This window comes from Onychomys torridus, chromosome 23, assembly GCF_903995425.1.
Source record: "Onychomys torridus chromosome 23, mOncTor1.1, whole genome shotgun sequence".
In the NCBI taxonomy this organism is placed as follows: domain Eukaryota; kingdom Metazoa; phylum Chordata; class Mammalia; order Rodentia; family Cricetidae; genus Onychomys; species Onychomys torridus.
The window spans coordinates 9,181,629-9,204,676 of record NC_050465.1 but is presented as its reverse complement, the minus strand read 5'-3'; the positions used below and the strand labels follow the sequence as shown (position 1 = coordinate 9,204,676).

The following is a 23,048-nucleotide window of genomic DNA, read 5'->3' as shown; positions in this document are numbered from 1 at the left end:
TCAGAGATCTACAAAATATGGCATTTAAAATGTTTTAATAACTTAGGAATTTTCTTTTTTGCTATGACTATGAGACATGTTGGCTCCTGGCAGCACCAATCTACTTCAGAGAAAATATGGGCATTGAAGAAACTGCATATGGAGTGAACTTTCATTGTGGCAAAAGTTAGCCACTGGACAACAAAGTATCCTCGAATCAACTGCTGACAAACAGGACAGACAGGACATTAAACCAAGGACTACCAATTCTTGCCAAAACAAGTGTGGTTGTGGCTTTAACAAAAGGCATCTTCTGAAGCCAGGACAATATGGCACCATCCCTGAAGTGAGTGGCCTTTGCAATCTGGAAAAGGTACCGTGCCCTTTTCTTCGAAGGCAGCTGAACAGGGAGTGAGCCAATGGCTTCTGATGTGCAATGGAACAGCAGATGAAGCAGTTATTCTTGAAGAATAACTAAGCTCACCCCTCTCAATAGTAGACTGGCATTTAATAGAGGGATGTGGAGAAGAACGGGATGCTGAGATGAAGCCACATATACACAGCCAAGAAAAATGGACAGCTGAATTAAAAAAAAAAAAAAAATCAACAATTTCCAAATTTAAAATCCTGAATCATGACATGACACTAATCGAATTCAGGTGTTTCTGGTACATGGACTGCTCTCACCAAATGTGAGGTCAAACTGTTGACCTTGTATACATCTTAGTTCACAAAAGAGTCTGTCAGATACGCTAAGCCTATAGGCTGAAGATGATGCCGCAACACTGCAGAGAAACCTCAGGTGACTGTCCAGGCAGCTGGCTGTTTCTGTCAACTCACATTTTTTTTTTTTTTTGGAAGCTGCTTGCATGCACTTCCTGCTTTTATTTTTTATTTAGGTAGTATTATTTCATACTTCTTGGGTCTCTGCGGGAGTTGAAGATCAATTAGTTATAGTTATAATTTTCTTTGTTAAGGATTTCAGAAAAACTCACTAAGAGCTGTAAGTGTATAAGTTTGAAAGACGTTATAAGACAGTTCCATTAGTAATATAAGTTAGGATAGAAAGTGAATCAGGTACATTTTGGACTTACCAAAATAAGATAGATAATGTAACTATTTTCTCTGAATTTGTCAAATGCAAATGGACTAGACATTGTTTAGGTATTTATTGCTTGTATATATGGTATATTGTTATTGTACTTTTGTATATAGTTTTTCTTATTAGTTATAACTTCCTTTTTTAAAATTAAAATAGAAAAGGGGAAATATAGTGATATTTTATTTGTATTGAAATGTGATTTTATTTGTATGTTAATAAAGTTGCCTTGGGGTCAGAGCAAGCCATAGCAGAAGCTGGGCGGTGGTGGTGCACGCCTTTAATCCCAGCACTTGGGAGGCAGAGCTAGGTAGATCTCTGTGTGTTCAAGCACACAGCCAGCATGGCAGACACACGCCTTTAATCTCAATACCAACCATAGAAGACCTGAAGGTCTGTACAGACAGACAGTGAGGAGGAGGTCATGTGGCTGGGTTTACAACCAATGAGAAAGCAGAACAGAAAGTCTATTAAAAAGACAGCAGGACACACAGAAGTAGGTCTCTTGCAGAGAGGAAAGACAGCAAAAGCAGTGAAGGGTAAGGCTCTCAGCTATTGCTCTGACCTCTTGGTTTTTAACTCTGCAACTGGCTCTGTGTTTCTTATTAACAAGACGGTTACATCTACACACAGCCATAAATGGTTGCCACTTCTTTAATTTCCTCATTAGTTCCAGAAGAATAGGAGTCCATCACCATCATCATGATGGGGAAGCATGGCAACAGGTAGACAGGCACAGCACTGGGGCAACAGCTGAAAACTCAAATCCCTACATACCTTGACATTGTTAACACCAAGCAAGTGGAATTCAAGGCAAAGAATAAAACAGCACCAGGTGGCAGTGGCACATGCCTTTAATCCCAGCACTCGGGAGGCAAAGCCAGCAGATCTCTGTGAGTTTGAGGCCAGCCTGGGATACAGAGCAAGATCCAGGACAGGCACCAAAACTACACGTAGAAACCCTGTCTGTGGGGAGGGGAGGGGAGGGGAAACAGCAACAAAAGCACCAATAATCATTTAAAAATTGATAAGGAAGACGTAACAGGTCCTGTCCAAATACTTAACTGCAGACAAAACCATAAAGCAAAGACAACTTAATAAAAATACAGTTCAAATGAGGAAGCATTAATAGGCTTTTCTTAGAATTGTACAGACCAAGTAAACAGTATTCCAAGGGTAGAAAGGCAGTAATACAACCAGTCTTGCTTAACTGATATACAGAAGGTTTATGGAATAGGGAATGAATAAAATTACATCTTCCATTTCAAAGGTATTAACAAAATGTGAAAGCTTTAATTTACTTTTTAGGGTTTTGTTTTAGAGACAGTGTCTTATTATGTAGCCTTGATTGTCCTGGAACTTGCTAGGTAGGCCAGGCTAGCCTCAAACTCATTAAATATCTGCCTGCCTCTGTCTCTGGAGTGATAGGATTAAAAGTGTGTATCACCATGCCCAGTATGAAAGCTCTTTATAATCAACATTTTCAGTGCATGATCTGTTTAAACTAAATGTAAAAAGAAACAAAACCAACCCTCAAGGAGCTAGAACAATCCTGAATAACTCTTGGATTAAGGAAAGCCCCAAAGCAAAAACCACAAATTGTCTCTAGGAACCAAAGGAAATGGTGTGTGTGGGTATGTGTGTCCCCTCAGATGTCCACATTTATATGACAAACTCAAATTTGAGTTTTATACAGTTTTATCAGTAACATTGAAAATGAAAAAATTTTGTCCCTAAAAATATCCACAAATGAAAAAAAATCTCCAAAGAAATAAAGAGAAAAAAAAAATTATGCCAAAACTACAAAGACAAGTAAATTCAAAAACTGAATTTTTGAAACTAATTCTTGTTTGTTTTTAAGGCAGGGTCTCACTATGTAGCTCTCTGGCCGTCAGGAACTCACTAAATAAATGAGGCTGACCTCTAACTCAAAGAGATCCACCAGCTTCTGCCTCCTCAGTGCTGGGGTTAAAGGCATGTGCCACCATGCCTGGAAGAAACAAATTCTTCATACACACTCGATTAAAGAAATGAGAGCAAGAAGGCACAATCACAGATACAGACTACTAAAAAGGCCACAAATTGAAAATGAGAGGAAAGAATACTATCCCTGGCACTATAAATTATCAAAATATAACAAAAACTAGAACCAGTGCCACTAAACAGCCCATCAAAACAGTCTGCCAAAGTCCAGCAACAGGGCCAGCTAGATCTTGGGGATCTACATGGCAAAAAGGAGAAAATAGGTTCTAGCAAGTTGTTCACTAATCTCAGCACACACCCTCACTCCCACCAAATACATAACTGTAAAAAAAATAATCTAACACTAAAGAAAGCAACACACATACACACCCTAAACTAAAAATGTAAAGGGCCAACATCAGATGGAATTAGAGCAAAATAGCATGTACCTCTGAAGACATAATAATAAAATCATTTAACTATTTCAAGCCACTACAGAAAAAAGGAAAGTGAACCAATTTATTTGTGAAGTCAGCATAATTTCATTAACAAATCCAGAAGGGAAAGGTCCTGCAGTAAGGAGAAACCAGCAAACATCAAATCAACTTCATTCATGAATAAAAATATAACATTTTTAAATAATTGCCAGCAATTAGATTCTAGTAATGTATCAAAGGTATCAATATAAGACAAAACAAATTAAGAGAAAACCAAGTATAGATACTGATGAGGTATATAATTAAATTCAACAAATCTGCATGAAAATACTAAGGAAACTGCTTAAATATAATTCAGGGTTGTTTCCAAAAACAATAGCAAATGGTATTCATTAAACAATGGGATTACTTAAACTAGGGGCTGAAGGGAAGGTTCCCAGGTTAAGAGCACTTGCTGCTCATCCAGAGGACCCCAGTTCGATTCCCAACAAAACAGCAGCTCACATCTGTCTGTAACTGAAGTTCTAGGGGACTCATCCTCTTCTAGCTTTCCTCGACACCAAGCATATGAAACACAGATGTACAAAACATTCATGCAGATAAAATACGATGTTTTTAGAAAGAGATACAAAACCTATTTGAATTATAGCCAATAACAGATTAAAAGATGTCCATTACTCTTTAAAACACAAATGAAAACTTAAAGCACACACAAAACATCACAATAAAACCCTCAGGTACTACCCTTTATTCATTTTCAATTAGCAACTCAAGGCCAAATTAGTTTATTTCCAACTTCTCTGGATTACAGTGAAGCAAATCCTAAATACATACTTCATTTATAGTTCAGTATGCACAAGGGCTCCTAAAAATGACAAGCTATTATTTCTAGTGAAAATTAATTATAGCTGTTTAATATAACCAAATACCCAACTGCCTCATTTTTTCATTTGAATCAGAATGAAAGTAGGATCTAGATATTGCAATTTTACCATGATTATTTAATACTACCCTATTAGGGTTATTGCATCAAGAAAAATCACGAGCTAGGCAGTGATGATGCATGCCTTTAATCCTAGCATTCCAGAGGCAGAAGCAGGCGGATCTTTGTGAGTTGGAGGCCAGCCTGGTCTACAGAGTGAGCAGTTCCAGGACAGCCAGGACTGTTTCACACAGAAACCCTGTCTCAAAAAGACAAAACAAAACAAAACAATCATGAAACAAAACTACTTTGCTGACAGGGCTGAATATGCAAAAAACATAATACTTGAGTCACAAAAAACACAAAACAAAAAACAACAGTAGCTGGCTTGGTAGCTCACACCTTTGATCCCAGCACTTGGGAGTCAGAGGCAGATGAAACTCTCTTACGTTTGAGGCTAACCTAGTCTACATAGTGAATTCCAGGACAGTCAGAACTGCATAATAGAGAGACGTAATCTTTAAAAAAAAAAAAAAAGCCCGACAGTAAAGCAGCTCTAAGAGGCCTTCAATCTCAGGTATCTGAGTAACTGTCACAAGATCATGAACACAAATGTTCCTGACAAAAAAAAAGAACTTTAGAATAAGGTAATTTATTTGGTCAGGTGTTAAAAAAAAAAAAAAAAGGTATGTGGTGAGTCAAAAGTTTCTTTTTAGGGGCTAGAGAGATGGCTCAGTGTTTAAGAGCACTGGCTGCTCTTCCAGGGGACCTGGGTTCAATTCCCAGCACCCACATGACAGCTCACAACTGTCTGTAACTCCAAGATCTGATACCCTCACACTGACATACATGCAGGCAATACACCAATGCACGTACAATAAAAATGAATAAATTACTTTTAAAAGTTTCTTTCTAGCTGGCTATGGTGGTACACCACTGTAATCTTAGCACTCAAAAGATAGTATTGCAAACCGGAAGGCAGCTTGGACTACACAGGGAGACCATGTCTCAAAGCTGAAAGTTTCTTTTTGATTTATGACTCTGCGTGAGGGGAGAGGGGGCTGTTACTTAAGAGTAAACCCCTGGTCTCATGTATACTGGTCAAGTGTTCTATCAATGAGCTACACATTAGCACTGAAAGTTTCTTTCTATCCAGGAGTAAATAATTAGGAACAGAAATAGGGGAAAATTGTAGTGGATAGCCATCCCAGCATTGGCCTGGAAGTTCCAACCCACATTGAGGCTTCGGTAATGGTCCCACCCACAAGGCAGGGCGGAGGAGGAAGCGGAAGACCAAGGATCGGGAGGAGGTCTCTCTCTTGGTTCGGGGACCCTGGACGCTGGAGGTAGACGGAGCAGAGTTCTCCAGAGAACACCGCCAGACTGCGCTATACCTTTGCCAGACCCTGCAATGTACCCCTTCATTTGTAAGTTACCCCACAAATTAAACCTCCCTTTTAACTACGTGGAATGGCCTTAATAATTTCACCAATAGAAAATACTTAACAAAAATAATGAAAATCGAACTACGTGTGGTAGCACAGCACTAGAGGCTGAGGCAGGAACATTACAAATTTGAGGCCAATTTGGATTATATGGTGAGTTCTCAAATAGTCAAGCAACAAAGAAACCATGTCCGAAAACTCAACAAAACACTTAACTGCACAGGAACACATTTTAGGTTATTTGTTTTTTTTTGGTTTTGAGGCAATCTTTGTAATCAAAGCTCACTTTGAACTGGCAATCCTGCTTCAGCCTCCCAAGTGCTAGGATTATAGAAATGCAATACTATACTTGGCTACAAACAGCTTTAGAAACAAACAAGCCCTAACATATCATCTTGTTTCCCCAAATTGGTATAATTAATTCAATTCTAAACTGGAATCCCTATGGCATGACTTCTTTAAGCACTGGGTAAAATAACTTTTGTTTACATGGAAGGATAAAATACCTGAGAGTAGTAGAAGAGTGGATACTTGCCTTCACTACTGTTACATGTATTTTTATTTCAAAACACAAGAAGATACAGGCAACATCATGAGTACCTTTCTACACAGCTGCTATCTCCTTAGCTTTACTGACCCAAGTTTGCTGTGGGATGTCTTTCTGTATGCTGTGAATATGTGTTGCTCTTATTGGTTGATAAATAAAGCTGCATTGGCCTATGGCAAGACAGGATGGAGCGAGGCGGGAAAATCCAAGAGAGGCAAGAGGAAGAGAGGAAAGGCAGAGAGACTTCATCCCACCATACAGAGAGCAGCATGTAATGGCACACAGGTAAAGCCACAGAACATGTGGCAACATATAGATTAATAGAAATGGGGTAAGTTTAGTTATAAGAGCTAGCTAGGAAGAAAACTGAGCCATAGGCCATGGCCATACAGTTTATAATTAATATAAGCCTCTGTGTGTTTATTTGGGTCTGGGCGCCTGCAGGGCTGGGCAGGACCCAGAAAAACTTCCAGCTACACAAGTTCCCAGCCATTTTGAAGATATGGGTCAGTTCAGACCAAAAAAAAGGTAATTCTCACTATCAGTTTCCTTTCTTTCAAAAATACACAAGCACAGAACTGGAGAATACAATGATTCTTCAATATGGAGCATGCCAGGCTATGAATTCTTTACCCTACATTCAAACATAACTTGGATCCACAATGGTTTTCTAATGATTTAGTAACCAAAACAAAAAAGGGTTTTGGTTTCATGTGGGGGTGCAATAGGGACCCAGGACTCCTGCATTCAGGCAAGCTTTACCAACTGAACTATATATCCCCAGTAATACTAAAATGAAAGCTGAGAGGGAAATACTGATTTTCTGAAGCACTTTGTTTTTAGTGAGAAAACCTTGATCTATTTATATACTACTAAGTACAAAGTGCAGAACAACTAGATCTTCACATCTAAGATACATGGTCAAACTAGAAAAAATTTTATTCTTTCACACTGTGCATATTTCAGATGTCATGTTATTTGTAAGTTCTTTATCCTTGGCCCACGGCTTCTTTATTACAGAGTAACACTATCGCCCCATATAAGATCCAGAAGATGAATAGATTAACAAAACTGTATTTTGACATTATTTTGCATGTGGCATTTATAGTAATGGAATACTCATAAAGCAGAAGCATCATTCATGTAAACTTGTTATATTTTGTATGCATTGCCCCTAATCCCCACACACAATCAGACTTCTCAACATAGGATCCTGAATAGCTTTTATTTGAAGTACTTAGACTGTCTTGCCATTTAGAGTTCTTAGATGTGAGGACTGCACAAGTACATTATGCAACACAACACTCTTAATGGAGCTTGGGGCAGCATGCCACAATCAGAGAGAGCTGAATTACACTCATGAATGATAATAGAGGGAGGCCCCACCCCCTTTCCCTAGGCTACCCAGCTAAACCAGCAGAATCTGATCTCATTTAAAAGCTCTCCTTTACAGAGCTGTAAAGAGAAAAGGAAAAAAAAAATTCAAGGTGGAAAATTGAAAAAAGGGATCAGGACAACCTTTACAACTAAGAAAATCATCACCAAAATTAGATATAGCAGCACACACTGGCAGTTTGAATGCTGGGTACTACAAAGAATACCTGAATGGCAAGTACCAAAAAAAAAGCCACTGAAAAGGATCAAATTAGAGGCATGATGAAGAAACAGTTTTCAGGACTGCTACAAAACCCTACTTTTCCCATGTTAGCAAGACTAATTTAGAAATGTATCTGAGGTGCTAAACTAATTTTAGCTACTAAGGAAATACTTGAGAACCCAAGACCTGAATCCCTTACTATGCAGTAGGTACCCCAATACTGAACGCCAACGGAGCACCTAATCCGTCTGAAGGAAATCTCATCCAGAGTCCTAAATAACAGGCAGCCAGCAGGAACTAACCAACAGATAAGCAGAAGACGGAGAGCGTGGGAGGTTAGGTAGCACGAGGCGTAAATTGGGCTAAGGCCAGCGATCGAGACCACAGTGGTTTGAACTACAAGTTCCATGGGAAGAGTCTGGCATTCGTGTAAGGTAGGACAGGACAGAGCCGGGAGGCATTAACAAATGTGGCCGGCCGGAAGATTAAAAAAAAAAAAAAAAAGGAGGGGGGGCCAGGCGTGGTCTGGGCCTAGGACCGGCTTCAGAGTTAGACTTCGGCGCTTCTCACCGTCCGAGGCCTCCGCCCCATGCCCCCTGTTCCCCGTCACTTACACGGCTCCAGCCCTTTGTCCAGCATCGCACAACCCCGGGGAAGGCCACAGCGGACAAGACCACTCCTCCAAACGACTACCCACTGCCTCCAACTGGGGAGCCTCATTAACCATCTGGGGGTGCCTGACTAGTCCTTCACACCCCCAGGACGAACTGGCACCGTTAAGTGAGAAGATGGCCACACAGACAGAAGTATCTACGGCTACCTCACCCCACTCCTCCATCCGCCGGCGTCAACGCCGGAGGCCCCACCACGCGGCAGTCGGAACCGGGACCGGCCACACCGGCCCCAACGCCCTGGACCCGGCCGGGAGGATTCTCCAGATGGGGGTGTGGGGGTGGGGAGGGGGACGCCCATCCTGTTGTCCTCGAAGGGACGCCGCCCGCCGCGCACCCGCCGCGGGAGCCACGGGCTAAGGGCGCGGCCGCCCCTCCCCCCACGCGCGCGCCCCTTCCGCACCCGTCACCAGAGCCTGAGTGGGCCCCCCGGGGGGCGAGACGTGGACTCCCGTGATTCCCCGAGGGGGCCAGCCCGACTCGAGCCCGCGCGACAGTGGGTACACAGCCTGCCACACGCTTACCCGCTAACACGCCGGGGAACGCTCGTCCGACTACAGCCCGGGTCCGCCCCGCTCCGCTTCGCCCCGCCCCGCCCCGCCCATCGCGCGCGCGCGCACCGATTGCGTCATCGCGCCGTCCCGCCCCATGCCAACTCCTTCCTGGGCCCCCGAGTAGTTCCCTCCCTCCCTTCCCCCGAGGTTGCTAGCAGAGCGCAAGCGTAGGACGCGGCTGGCGTCCGCCTCTGCGCAGGCGCCGTGCCCCTCCCACGGCGGTTGGCCATATAGAGGCTGGGGGTGGGGGGAGGTCAAGCGTAGCCTCTTCTCCTTTACCAAGATGGCGTCTTGTTCCTGTTTCGCCACAGTTCCTACCTTATGAGCTTGGTTTCCTCGCGCTAATAAGAGAGGAACAGGTAATGAGATTCTTCGCTTTGTGGGGAACTAGAGCTGGGGGAAGGACATTTCTCAGGTAGGAAGGAGGTGTCCACTGAGAGTGAGAGACGACCGGGGGCGGGCAGGTGGCAGCGTGAGTGCGGAGCGGTGAAGGGGAGGGCGCTCTTTGCCTCTGCCCTTTCCTCCAGGAAGATGGCGGCAGCACCGAGCTACGAGCACCGAGCCGGGATGGACAGGCGCCTTTGACTTGCCGGCGGGCATCTCTAGCCGCCTCCGCGGTCGTCTCGATGGCGGGCTGCCGTCCCGTGATTGGCTAGGCGCTGGTCACGTGGGCTCGCCCCCCCCCCAAACCATAGAGTGGTGCCTGTCCCTGGGGACGTGGCCTTCCTGTGCAGTCTTGAGCCCAAGCCCCGCGGGGGAGGGCGGAGCCGGCACGGCCCCTCTCCTCTTTTCGTCTAGGGGCGCGCAGTGAGATCCGCGGCATGCCCCACGAGCCTGCTGGCTGCGACCGGCTCGAAGCTGGGAAGGTGCAGTACTGGGCTGCGGCCTGGTCCGGTTGTCCTTTCCTCTGTCCCATGGAGGTCCTCTTGCTGGGCAGCGGTCGTAAACTCCCGCCTCGGCCTTGCACAAGGCCTTTCTATAGGAAAATACCCTAGGGTACCCCGCTTGAGAGGAAACAGTAATCGCGCGACCCTTAGTGAATGATGCACACAGTGTCGGTACCCCAAGCTGTTTTGACACATGCCTGTTGTGAGGGGGTGTTTCGTGCGTATCTACTTTTTGAAAAGTACCCGGGTGCTCAAGGCTACCTGATGTATATATCCTGTCTGAGGTAAAAGACTGGAGGGTCAGTCTAGGCGTAGTGTTTGTATATGGTGTACCTGTAAGCCAAAGGAGAAACTGACCTGTGTTTTATAGTGTTTACAGGCGATGAGAAAGTATGGGGGGGAAACCGGAGCATTATAATCATCACTTAAAACGTGACTTGCCCTTCAGCTTTGGGTTTTGCTGCATAGTCACCTTAAGCCCTCAAGCAATGACTTCACATATTTGTTGGTGTGCCGGCCTTTATTCCCAGCACTAGGGAGGCAGAGGCAGGCTTCAAAGCCAGCCAGGTCTACAGAGGAAGTTCCAGAACAGCCAGGGCTACACAGAGAAACCCTGTCTTGAAAAAGAAAAAAAAAAAAAAAAATTTGCTTTCTTAGCAGGTAACTTTCAGAAATCCAGTTAAGTGGGTCATAGAAGCTAAATATTTATTATGGACTCATACGTGAATATGGAAACATTGGGCAAAACCTATTGCCCAGGCTTATGTTTTGAACACGAAGTACCCATAGGCTAAACTTGTTAATTATGTTAGACACAGGGATACTTGAAAGAGTGCTTTAAAGTAGCTGAAGAGGTCTTTGGTTTGAAAAAGTGAATTAATACTTCCGGTTCAAAACAACCCTTAACCTATTATGACAGTTTTAAACTTAGAGAAAATGGGGCTTATCTTCTCCAGTCTCAGGGATAGTCTTTGAAAACTAGTTAAGTAATTTCCAACAGCAGCCAACTGTGTTGATAGCATCATTAGTTATGAGTCCTGACCTTTGTAGAGGCTTGCTTCATCTTGAGAACACCTGGAAGAGGCAACTGGCTCAGAATGAACAGGGACACACACCAGCAGATCCTTATCTTTGCCTCTCTTAAGGCAGACTCACTGGCAGTGGCCAAATAAACTTTCCAGCACTTTTTTTTTTTTTCAAGTATTGCCTTAATTTTCTAATGTCAACCTAATAATCCCACTTCTTCGGCATTAAAAAAATGGGGTGCCACATGCTGTTAGGGATTCTGGGGGTGCAGAGATAGAAAAGATCTTCTTTTTAAAGAGATCTTTTTGTAGCAGTTTATAGTCAAGTGCAGAAGATTCACTTGAAAAAGAAAGCTTATTTTAGAGTCTGATGAGTGCCATAATGGAAATACATGAGAATGAGATAGGAAATAGACTATGATTACTTGTTGGAAAGCCTTCATGAAGAATGTAATTCTGTTACACCTATAATCCAGCCCTTTGGATTGTGGAGACAGACATATCAGGAGTTCAGGGTCAGCCTCTTGTACATACCGAGTTCATCATTGTCTGCTTGCCCTACATGAGATCCTGTCTCACAGCCCCCCCACCAAAAAAAAGAGATTATGGTCCTTGAACTGGGGTTCCAAGAATGATTAAAGAGTTTCCAGGTGGAGTTGAAAGGACAGAGTGTTGTAAACAGAAAGAGTAGGAAAGGGAAGGTATAATGTTGTAGCCAGTGACACAGACAGCAAAAGGCTGAGAATGTGATGACCATACTGCTGATTCTTTGAATGGCAGAGGGCTTAGCTGAGACTGTATGAAGATGTCTTTGTGGCCTATGTTCAGTCCCATCCCAGTCTGATTTGGACAGGATTATGACCACTGGGATGACCTATGTTATTTTGTAAGATAGACACTTCATTAGTGTCTCCCAACTGAAAATTATTTACTGTAGAGTCTTGAGCAGAGACCATGCTTTTTTTTGTTGTTTTTGATTCTTGGACAATTTCACATATCCTTATTGTGTATCTTGGTCATCTCCACCTAAAACTCTCTCCTTCCACTCTCCATGGATAACACCTGCCTCCTTTTAAATAACCCACTGAGTTCAATTAGTGCTTTTAACATGAGTGTGGAGAACCTACCAGCAACCACAACCTGGAAGAAAAATGATACCACCACAACCTCTTGGCAGCCATCTATTGCGTGTAACTTCTTTTTGGTTTTTCGAGACAGGGTTTCTCTGTGTAGCTTTGCGCCTTTCCTGGAACTCACTTTAGTCCCAGCACTCGGGAGGCAGAGCCAGGCGGATCTCTGAGTTCGAGGCCAGCCTGGGCTACCAGGTGAGTTCCAGGAAAGACGCAAAGCTACACAGAGAAACCCTGTCTCAGAAAAACCAAAAACCAAAAAGACAAAATATATATATATATATATATATATATATATATATATATATATATATATATATATATATATAGCTGGGCAGTGGTGGCTTGTAATTTCTTAACTGATGTGGAGTTTCCTGAGCTCCTATCCTGTCCATACTGAAATCAACTGGCTTGTTCTTGTGCAGGTAACTGTACTGCTCTGAGCTTGTGTTTGTAACGGCTGTGTCCTGTCTGTCAGGCAGTTCTTCATAGCACTCCTCCCCATCTTCTGACTCTTAGATCACTTCCCTCCCTCTTCTGCAGTGTTCCCTGAGTCTTGCTGCAAATGGGTGTTGATATAGAGGCACACAAGATTTCTTTTAACATCTTACTTTGGATGAAAAAATTCTATTATCTTAAAATAAAAAGTGACTGTTCCTTAGCATCATTAAAGACCATGCTTTAATAAACAGTGTTCTTCATGAAGACATCAGAGACTGAGGTGGGCTCTTATTTTTAGTTGTGCAGGTAAATATTATTTTGGATGTGTTTTAAAATTTTTATTTAACTAAATCCTTAAGCTCATTCTTTTATGAATAATATCTAAAAAGCAGGAAATAATGAAAATGTAATACACACACACACAGGCACAGTGAGAATTTATCATCATTTGGTTTAAATGAGCTAAGGATCTCAGAAAAAAGTCTGTCCTCACTGCCCCTAACATTATATTTTATAATTTAAGATCTAAAAAGTAGCTACAGAGACTGGAGAGATAGCTCAGTGGTTAAGAGCACTTACTGCTTTTGTAGAGGTCCTGAGTTCAATTCCCAGGACACAGATGGCCATTCACATCTGTCTGAAATTCCAATTTCAAGGAATCCAACACCCTCTTCTGGCTCTTAGGGCACCCAGCACAAACATGGAGTCAATACATGGAGAGTTTAGGCAACTCTCACTAAAATAAAAAGAACTCTGAAAAGAAATAGCTGTAAACCAGGAATGGTGGGAGATGCATATCTGAAATTCTAGCTCTTGAGAGCCTGCCGAAGGTAGATGAGAGAAGAGATTCAAGAGTCAAGTCCCACTCTGGACTGCAGAGCATGACTCTGCCTTCTACTTTTTCTTGATTCTAGAAGCTCTTGTTTGATGAACAGAAAAAGATTCGAGACTATTGTAGCCACACTCGGTCAAGTTCTTGTCCCAGGTGCTTACAGACAGTGGAGGTGCTCTGGCATTGGCAAGGTCTAATCTGTTGGCTTCTTTCCTGTTTCTTTTTCTTTTTTTCTCATGACTCTTGTGCTTTTTACTGATAGCCTGTTGCCTGGCTCATAATGTACTGTAGTTGGATGTCCTTTCTGTGTCTCATACTGATGAGAGCTTTTGTGTGGCAAATTTAACTAATGTTTTTGATTCATTTCTGCTGGATTATGAGGCTCCTTTATATCCAAAATGGGATAACAAACTGACTTTTGCCCTTCCAAAGTTCTTTCTGTCTTTTGGTATCACTGGTCCATGGCTGCTTTTGTTGACATAGGCCGTTTCCACATACTCAGTTCACCCAGGATGCATTTGTATACATGTGTGTCTAAGCTTGGGATAAAAAGCTGTGATCCCAGCACTTGGGCAGTAGAGGCAGGAAGATCAAGAGTTAAAGCTTTGTTATTCTCAGCTACATGTTGAGTTTGAGGAAGCCTGGACAACATGAGACAATCTCAGAAAATGTTATAAACAGTGTTTCAATAAACAAAACAGTCTCATATTTAATCTAAGATAGAAAAAGACAAAATGGTTATTCTTTACATGTTATTTATTTACTTAATTGGAAAACTGCCAAAGCTATTGGTAACAATATTTTAAGTAAGGTGGTTGACCAGGCACTAAATACCTGCAAATCTAGTTTTACTTATTTATTTATAGGTAGGGTTTCTCTTCTGTGTAATGGTGCTGTTCTGTAAACCAGGTGGCCTTGAACTCACAGAGATCAACCTGCGTCAGCCTCCTGAGTGTTGGGATTAAAGGCGTGTTCCACCACCATCTGTCTAGATCTGTCTAGTTTTTTTTTTTTTTTTTTTTTTTTGAGATAGTATCTGTGTACCTCTAGCTGTTCTGGAACTCTATGTAGATCAGGCTGGCCTGCCTCTGCCACCTGAGTTCTGGGAATAAAGGCATATGACACTACACCGGCTTCTTCTTATATATAGAAGTAATCATGCACAGAATAACAGAAATAAGACATGGTGGCACACCCCTGTAATCTCAGTACTCGAAGCTCTGTCTTGAACACACACATACACACAAACACACACACACACACACACCAAGAAAACTGATCTGATTACACCTACCACAAATATGTATGAATATATAAGTATGTACAAATACATAATGTATACATGCATGTGGATTGTTAAGTGTGTGTGTGTGTGTGTGTGTGTGTGTACGTGTACAGGCACAAGATAAATCTATAGCACCTATAAAAAACCTAAATATTTATTTAAAAGCTTTTATTAGACGATTGTATAGTAATTCCTTCATAGGTGGTAACTTGTTTGGGTTTTGTTTTTGTTTTTGTTTTAAGATGATGTTATTATTTGGTTTTGGTTTTTCGAGACAGGATTTCTCTGTATAGCCCTGGCCAGCCTCGAACTCAGAGATTTGCCTGCTTCTGCTTTCCCAGTGCTGGAATTAAAGGCCTATGCCACCATTGCCTGACATGATGTTATTATTTTTAGTTATGTTTATGAGAAGAGACAAGCATGTGTTCATGAGTGCAGGTGTCTGTGGAACGACCCATCAGCATTGGATTCCCCTGAAACTCCAATTTTATAGGCAGTTGTGAGCCACCCAATCAATATGGGTACAAAAGCAGCATGTACTTTTAGCCGCTGAGCCATCTTTCTTGCCCCTTGTTGTTTGGGGGTGTGTATGTGTGTTTCAGTTTATATGTTACGAGTAGTTTGCCTGCATGTATATCTGTGCACACATATGCAGTGCCACAGAAGCCAGAAGAAGGCATTAGATCCTGTAGCTGCAGCAAGTTTATGGGTGTATTGGCCATGTCATGCCCTGAAGACAGAATTTACATGTACTGCTCCCCATCCTCCAGCTCTTATATCTTTCTGCCCCTTTTTGTGAGCAATTGTGGGTGGGGTAATGCTGATGTAGATGTCCCCGTTAGGGCTGAGCACTCAATAGACACTTCATCTCTCAACTTTGACTAGTATGAGCCTTTTGTTAACTGCTGACTTCTCTGGCCAAGGTTGAGTGCAGCGCTAATCTGAGTATAAACATAAATATTTAAAAGGCAGTTTGACCACACATTGTTTTTGTTTGCCTTTTTGAGACAATGTTTCTATGTGTAGCCCTGGCTGTCCTGGAACTTGCTCTATAGATCAGGCTCGCCTCTGCCTCCCAAGTTCTGGGATTAGTAGTTGGTTTAGCAAAGCAATAAGGTTCCTCCCTAGGGCCTGTGACTACCAGCTTTTGACCAGGTTTACTATATCAGGCCTGATTTCCCCCCCCCCTGTGGAACAGACCTATCTATTGAATCCAAAACCAATTGATTACTTCCATAACTTTTTTTTTTCCTTTGAGACAGGGTTTCTCTATGTAGTTTCAGTGCCTGTCCTGGATCTCGCTCTGTAGCCCAGGCTGGCCTGGAACTCACAGAGATCCGCCTGGCTCTGCCTCCCAAGTGCTGGGATTAAAGACGAGCATCTTCCCTGGCAGGTTGATACTGTAGCATGCAGGGTTGGGTGCAATGATACCATTGATGTTGGAATTCCAGATGTATACAGCCATTCCTAGTTGCCCTTATTACTTTTCCTTGGTTACTGGTAAGTGTTTAAAAATTAAAATTTCATTTAAAATCAAGTTTATAGCTTAGTATGGTTTAAAAGTCAAATCCTAGAAAAGTCAAAAATACCAATACTTTTCCCCATTTACAGTTCCAACCTCTTTAGAGAACCCATTCAGTAGATTTTCTTCATTTTTCAACTTGGAAGAACTGCCTGACATTACTTTCCACCCATGTTTCATATATTGTCTCTTCACTTAACTGAGAGTAGATGAGAAGTTTCTAGTTTTTCCCTCCTCAATTCTATCATTTTTATGCAGACAGATTGATAGCTGCTTAGAGTAGGTCTGTCCATAGTTTGATTAGTTCAGTATGTAATGTTTATATTTTACTGCTCAGTAAATTCACAATTCACAACCAGGCCAAATGGTGTAAAGTGAGGTTATCATACATCTTGTTTTTTTGAACTTTTTTAGTTTTCTTTATATTTTTATATATTTTAGTTTTTTTTCTACCCATATTGTTGAAATATTTAATAAATGTAATTCTTTTTATCTGATGAAATACGGTATTCTGCCCATTTCATTTTTAAGGTTTACTGTATTTTTATATGTATAAGTGTGTGCCTATTTGTATGTAAACCACATTTGTGTGTGATACCTTTGGAAACTAGAAGAGAACATCAGAGTCCTTGAAACTGGAGTTACAGAGGACTGTGGGTGGCCATGTGGATGCTAGGAACCAAACCCAGATCCTTTGCAAGAACAAGTAAGTGCTCTTAACCTCTGAGCCATCTTTCCAGCCCACACTACCGTGTTTCGTTTTTAATCATTCTCTTTCAGTGCCTGTGACTTTACCTGTTCCTGGGGTCTTTCTATGGCTCTGTGATGGCACCTTGGTTTCATGTCCATTTCTGTCTTTTACTCACATTTGGTGAGGCACATCTTCCGGTAGTTGTCATACAGTAGTTGGGAGAGCTTGTGCGTTTGAAAGTCCTTTTTCTGCCCTATTTCCTGCATGAGGTTTGGGGCGTCATTTAGCTCTTTTTCTTCCAACTTCAAGCCAAAGTCTCAGACCATCCTGGGATGTTTTCCTTGATGAAGTGAAACAAAAAATTTCCTCTGGGATTCAGAACAGAACTCCTTTAGGGGCTGTTTTCATCCCATATCTTGCCTACACATTGGGCCTCTTCACTCTGAAATTCATGCTCTTCTCAACTGGGCATTTTTCTTGGTTTATCATTTTGAGTTCTTCCCATATACTTTCTTGTTCTTTGAGGAGTTCTCTTGGTACTTCCCTAGATTTTCTACTACTTCTAATTAAATTATAAATTGACAGATCAGAATTCTATGTATGGGATACAAAGTGATGTTATGGTTGACCAATACAGTGTGCAGTAATGAAAAATTAGCATTCTGCACGTCGAGTACTTAATTGTTTTGTAATAAAAGTCTTTGAAATTTGCTCTCAAGAATTTTGGAATCTATGATATATTATTTACAGAGTTTCCAACACCATACAGTCTTTATTTATACTTTGTACCTTCTGCTTTCGTGTTCTTTCTATCTCCTAGCCCTTTTGCTGAACCTTTATTCTTTGTATTTTTATTTTAGAACTTCCTATTTATGTTTCCTGGGTGCTTTATCTATAGCTATCCTATAGGGTTTTTTTTGGGGGGGGTGGATTTTTTTTTTTTTAACCTCAAAGTCACTGTTTGCTTCAGGCTGTTTTGTGTTTCTTGGGGTATGTTGTTTTATCCCCCGCCCCCTTTCCCAGAGCCTTTTCTGGGCTATCCAGCCTTGCTTTGGTGCCTATTGGTGTGTCCAGGAGCCTCTGAGCCTATGGTCCTGCCTTGTCTAGGGCAACATTCATTGTAGAAGCATTTGTCAGGTTGTCTCCTTAGAGCATCCTAACAGCTGGTGACCCTAGTGCAAAGATTGTACTTTCCTTACTAGAGAAAACAGTGACAGCCGTGGGGAAGGGGGTGGGGCGGGCAGGAGACAGCTAGACAGCTGTCTAGCTCTACAAAGTTCCTTGTGACTCAAGAGGTCCTGCTCAAGTTCTTAATTCTATTTCCAACCCAAGTTTCTGCTACTTCCAGTCAGGTGTGTTGTCTTCTGTATTGCTGGTGAAAGATTCAGCTCTTTCTGATCAAGTTTGCATTTCTAGCCCCTTGTATTTTAAGGTTCTTGTTTCTACTCAGGCTTTCTGTTTTGCATCTTTTAAAAAAAATCCTCATTTGTCCTTTTAGTTAGTACTTAAAGGAGTGCAAAAAAATGTACTCCTGCCATGTGTAGCTACTATGGGGGAGGGTTACCGTAAGGAGTAAAGACGTGGAGATCACCTCTTAGTGGGGAGACAGGCACATCAGTTACAGCTAAGAAAGGAAGAAATAGTAGTATCTTCAGGCTAGACAACAGGAGACAGTGGCCACTGGACATAAACTACTTGGAGAAGCATTGCTGACGGAGTGACACCTGTTACCTTCAAGCCTGAAGGGGTGGATCAGCTATGAACAGCCCTGGGAAGATTCTGAGTATAATGAATAGCATGGGGCGAGGATGTGTTTGGTGTGTGGCTGGAGATCAAAGAAAGGAAAGCAGACTTGGAGACCTTTGGTAGTAAGTGCCTTTGGGACCTGCAGCAGAGTAACCACTGATGGTGGTGATAGTTTTCCCACCAGCCTGGGATCCAACTCCTCTGGCCTCTGTGGACACCTACAGTCATATGCACACACCTACACAGATACATACCCATAATTAAAATTAATAAAAATAATTCTTTTATAAAAATGAAAATTCATTTGGCAGATAAGCTAAGTGAGATTTCAACCTAACAGCAAAAGATTTGCCTTAAAATTGTATTTTCCCCACATGAGACTGGAAAAAAATAAGACCTGACCATCTTAGTTGTTATCAAGGGTGACAAGGATAGTTCACAGACTGTAACTAACTGGACAATTGAGCTCACCAGAAGGGCAATTTTATTCTAGCTGTACAGATTGATGCATTGCCTGGGGGAAAATGTATTTTTCAGGAATTTGACCTAAAGAGGTTCTGGCCCAACTGAACAGAGACCTTCTCCCCTCTTCCTCCTTTTTATTCCTTCCCCTTAGAAGAAACTCACAGAATAGCCTAGGCCAGCCTCAAGTTCTTAATCCTCCTGCCTCCTTCTCCCAAATGCTGAAACTAAAGATAGGAGCCACCATAGCCAGCCAGAGAATTTTCTTTTCAGCATGATGAACAAACAAAACAAAATACAAGATAGCTAGGTGTGGTGGTGTACACCTTTAATCCTAGCACTTGGGAGGCAGGGGCAGATGGATCTCTTGAGTTCTGAGGCCAACCAGAGCTACATAGTGAGACTCTGTCTCTAGAAAAAAAAAGTTACAAGCTACTCAGGAGTTCTATCAGTGGGGGATTTATTGTTAGGTCTACTCCATTTAACATGCAGTTGTTAAGAAATGAGTTACAGTTGTACATAAATCTTAGAAAGACGGCCATGACTTATTAATATACAGAAATAGGTGTGGCAAGTGGTAAGTTTATATGAGATCTTGTTTTTATTTAAGCAGTGTATCAGTGTACGTACAGAAATATGTTAAAGACTGAACAGTGAATTTGGAGATGTTTCTTAAAGAATAAACTGGGGAAGCAGAGACAGATCTCTGTGAGTTTGAGGCCAGCCTGGTCTACATAATTACTTTAGGACAGCAGGAGCTACATTTACATTGTGAGACCCTGCCTCAGAAAACAAAACCGAAACAAAAACAAAAATACTTCATTTTTACATAATTCTGTTGAATTGTATTGGGTTAGTGATAAAATTGTATTCCTTGCTAAATCATTCCTATTAGCAGCTACACGTTAATACCAGTGAATTAATTCTACCCATATTAACCAAACCAGTATTAATGTAGCCCCTCCTATCCCATCCAAGGCCCTGCTGTGGGTATAAGACTCAGGACAGATAGAGACTTTGCTGTGATAGCAGGCTGCATCTGGAGTGGCCAAAGGTAGGAAGTTGCTAAGGCAGAAACCAAAGCAAGTAGCTGTGAACAATCATTATGAAGAAGTTTCTGAAAATACTCTCAGGTTTACTCTTTCTTCCCATGTGGGTGTTCTCGGTTCCTAAAGGTGGACAATGAAAGCATGCTGCAGTATTCGATGTCTTGGGTTCGGATGGCTAGGCCTCATTTTAGCCCTGACTGGGATGAAAGTGTGAGGTGTCTTCCCTGGGACACCTACTTTTTTATAGCCTTGGACCTGTTGTTTTTTGTTAGTTTTGAGAAAGGGTTTCACATGCTGGCCTTGAACTCACTATGTAGCTCATACTGGCCTTGAGCTCTCAATGATTCCGTCTTGCCTCAGCAAAACACTGTTGATTGCTAAGATTACAAGTCAGGGCCACAATGCTCAGCCTTTGGATTTGCTGTGGAGTTTTGGTTTTGGGGTTTGTGAGTTTTTTTGGTTTTTTTGTTTTTGCTTTTAAGACTCACATAAGAACTCAGATCCTCCAGCTTCTGTTTTTTTGAGACAGGCTCTCTCTTTGAACCTGCATCTCATAGATTTGCTAAACTGGCTAGCCATGGAGCTCCTGGGATCTGCCTGTCTGCCCATTCCAAACCCAAGTGCAGTGTGTATGGGTGTTGTGTCTGACTTTTATGTGAGTGTTGGGGAATCTACACAAAGGTTCTCAGGCTTATGTGGTAAACACTTGAATGACTGGACCATGTTCCCCAGACTTTGCCTTTCTAGTTTAAAGGTGGAAAAATGAGTCTCTGAGAGGGTTTATATATTTATCTAATTTTATTTGTTTTGGTTTTTCGAGACAGGGTTTCTCTATGTAGTTTTGCTCCTTTCCTGGAACTCACTTTGTAGACTAGGCTGGCCTCGAACTCACAGAGATCTGCCTGGCTCTGCCTCCCGAGTGCTGAGATTAAAAGCATGCACCACCACCACCACCACTCGGCCGAAGATTTATTTTTATAGCTCTAGAATCTTATAACATTTGACTCAGTTCATTAGAAATTTCGTTTTTAAGAGTAATTTATCATTTTAAGAGTGATACATTGAACTGTTACTGAACAGCATTATGGTCCATTTCAAGAGCGAAGCCTGACATATCGGCACATACCTTTAGTCCCAGCACCTGTAAGGCAGAGGCCAGCTTGGTCTACATAACAAGTTCTAGGATAGCCAGGATTACATAGCGAGACCCTGTCTCAAAAAAAAAGAAAAAAAGAAAGAAAGAAAAGAAAAGAAAAAAAAAAAGAATGCATCAGTGATACAAAAAGCCTCATTTGCTAGACATAATGATAAACACCTGTAATCCCTATACTTAGGAAGCTGAGGCAGGAGGATTGTGAGTGTGTAGCCAGCCTAAGCCACAAAGCAAAATCTTGTCTCAGAAACAAACAGGACAAGAAAAAAAACACCTTACCTGCTAAGACTTGTATTCATTGTTTTCATTACCCCCACTAATAGTTCTCAGCTAGGACAAGTGGTCTGCAGTGGCCATCTGGCAGTGCCTAGAGAGAGACCTTTGGTAGTCACAACTTATGGGTACTTCTTAAATCTAGTGGTTAAGACTGTCCTACCCTGCACAGGACAGTCACAAAAAGGTTGTCTGACCCAAATACCAGCAGTGCTGTGGTTATGAAGTACTGTCTTGCAGGGACAGCTCGGAAAGCTATCGGCACCGCCCCTGTTTTCCAGCTTCAGGGAGTAGAGGCTGGTGGAGTTAAAGCCGGTGCAGATATGATTTTAGTGCTGTGTTGCCTGCAGTATAAGTGTTCTGCACTGCTTACCTGTGTCAGGTGTGGGTTAAGCATCATGTGTGAGCTCACTTAATCCTCACAGTGACACCACATGGTACAGGAGAGGAAACAGGTATACAGAGTCAAGATTTGTAATTACTTTTTTCTTTGTCTTTTTCATCCTCTTTTTTTTTTTTGGAGGGGAGAAGTCCTTGAGGCAAGGTTTCTCTGTGTAGCCCTGGCTGTCCTGGAACTTGCTGTGTAGAACAGGCTGTTCTCCAACTCAGATCCACCTGCCTCTGCTTCCTGAATGCTAGGGCTAAAGGTGTGCACCGCCACCACCTGGCTCATCCTCTACTTTAGAGGTTGACAAATTTAAATATTCAGTTATAGTTACATAGTGAATGTCTGTAGGGCCTCTCTAAAGTTCAAGGCTACAAAGGTAATATCCATACCTTTCTTTCTTTCTTTCTTTCTTTTTTTTTTTTTTCCAAGACAGGGTTTTACTGTGTTGTTTTGGTGTCTGTCCTAAATCTCACTCTGTAGCCCAGGCTGGCCTCAAACTCACAGAGATCCACTTGGCTCTGCCTCCCAAGTGCTGGGATTAAAGGCATGCGCCACCACCGCCACCTGGCCCACACCATTCTTTCTAGTCCAGGAGTGAGGACAGTCAGGTCTTTGCATAAAGACAGATATTTAATCCAAAAATACCCACTGTGAAATTGTCCTATGTCCCTCAATCAGCAAAATTTATTGTTCACCAAATGATATTCCCTACGTAGGTTTTTGGTAGGGAATGAACAAATTGAGTCTCAGCCCTAAAGCCATCCATATATTCAGCGCATCTTTACAGTAACCTGCTGCTTATTAACACTAGATTAACTAAAATCACTTGCAGCTGCCCTCTAGAGATCGGCTTTCTAGTCTAGACTGTATGCCATATCAGTGTTTCTGTCATTTGGTCGGTGATCTAGCTCCAGTGATTCCAGCAACATCCTGACATCTAATGAAGGCCTC

The 23,048-nt window shown here is 42.1% G+C and overlaps 2 protein-coding genes across 6 annotated transcripts in view; one reads left to right on the top strand and one right to left on the bottom strand.

Annotated features, from left to right (window-relative positions):
• Nucleotides 1-9,243, bottom strand: part of Septin2 (septin 2) — a 41,080-nt gene extending 31,837 nt beyond the window's left edge. Inside the window, exon 1 of one of the 4 annotated variants that reach the window (XM_036173357.1) lies at nucleotides 9,184-9,243. The gene's annotated coding sequence lies outside the window, so the exon portion shown is untranslated. The other 3 variants (XM_036173359.1, XM_036173360.1, XM_036173358.1) reach the window with 3 other exon arrangements.
• A 65-nt stretch (nucleotides 9,244-9,308) lies between these two features.
• LOC118572891 (high density lipoprotein binding protein) overlaps nucleotides 9,309-23,048 on the top strand; it is a 75,132-nt gene continuing 61,392 nt past the window's right edge. Inside the window, exon 1 of one of the 2 annotated variants that reach the window (XM_036172713.1) lies at nucleotides 9,309-9,572. The gene's annotated coding sequence lies outside the window, so the exon portion shown is untranslated. Of the gene's footprint in view, nucleotides 9,573-9,909; nucleotides 10,080-23,048 lie in introns of those variants that run through there. The other variant, XM_036172714.1, reaches the window with a different exon arrangement.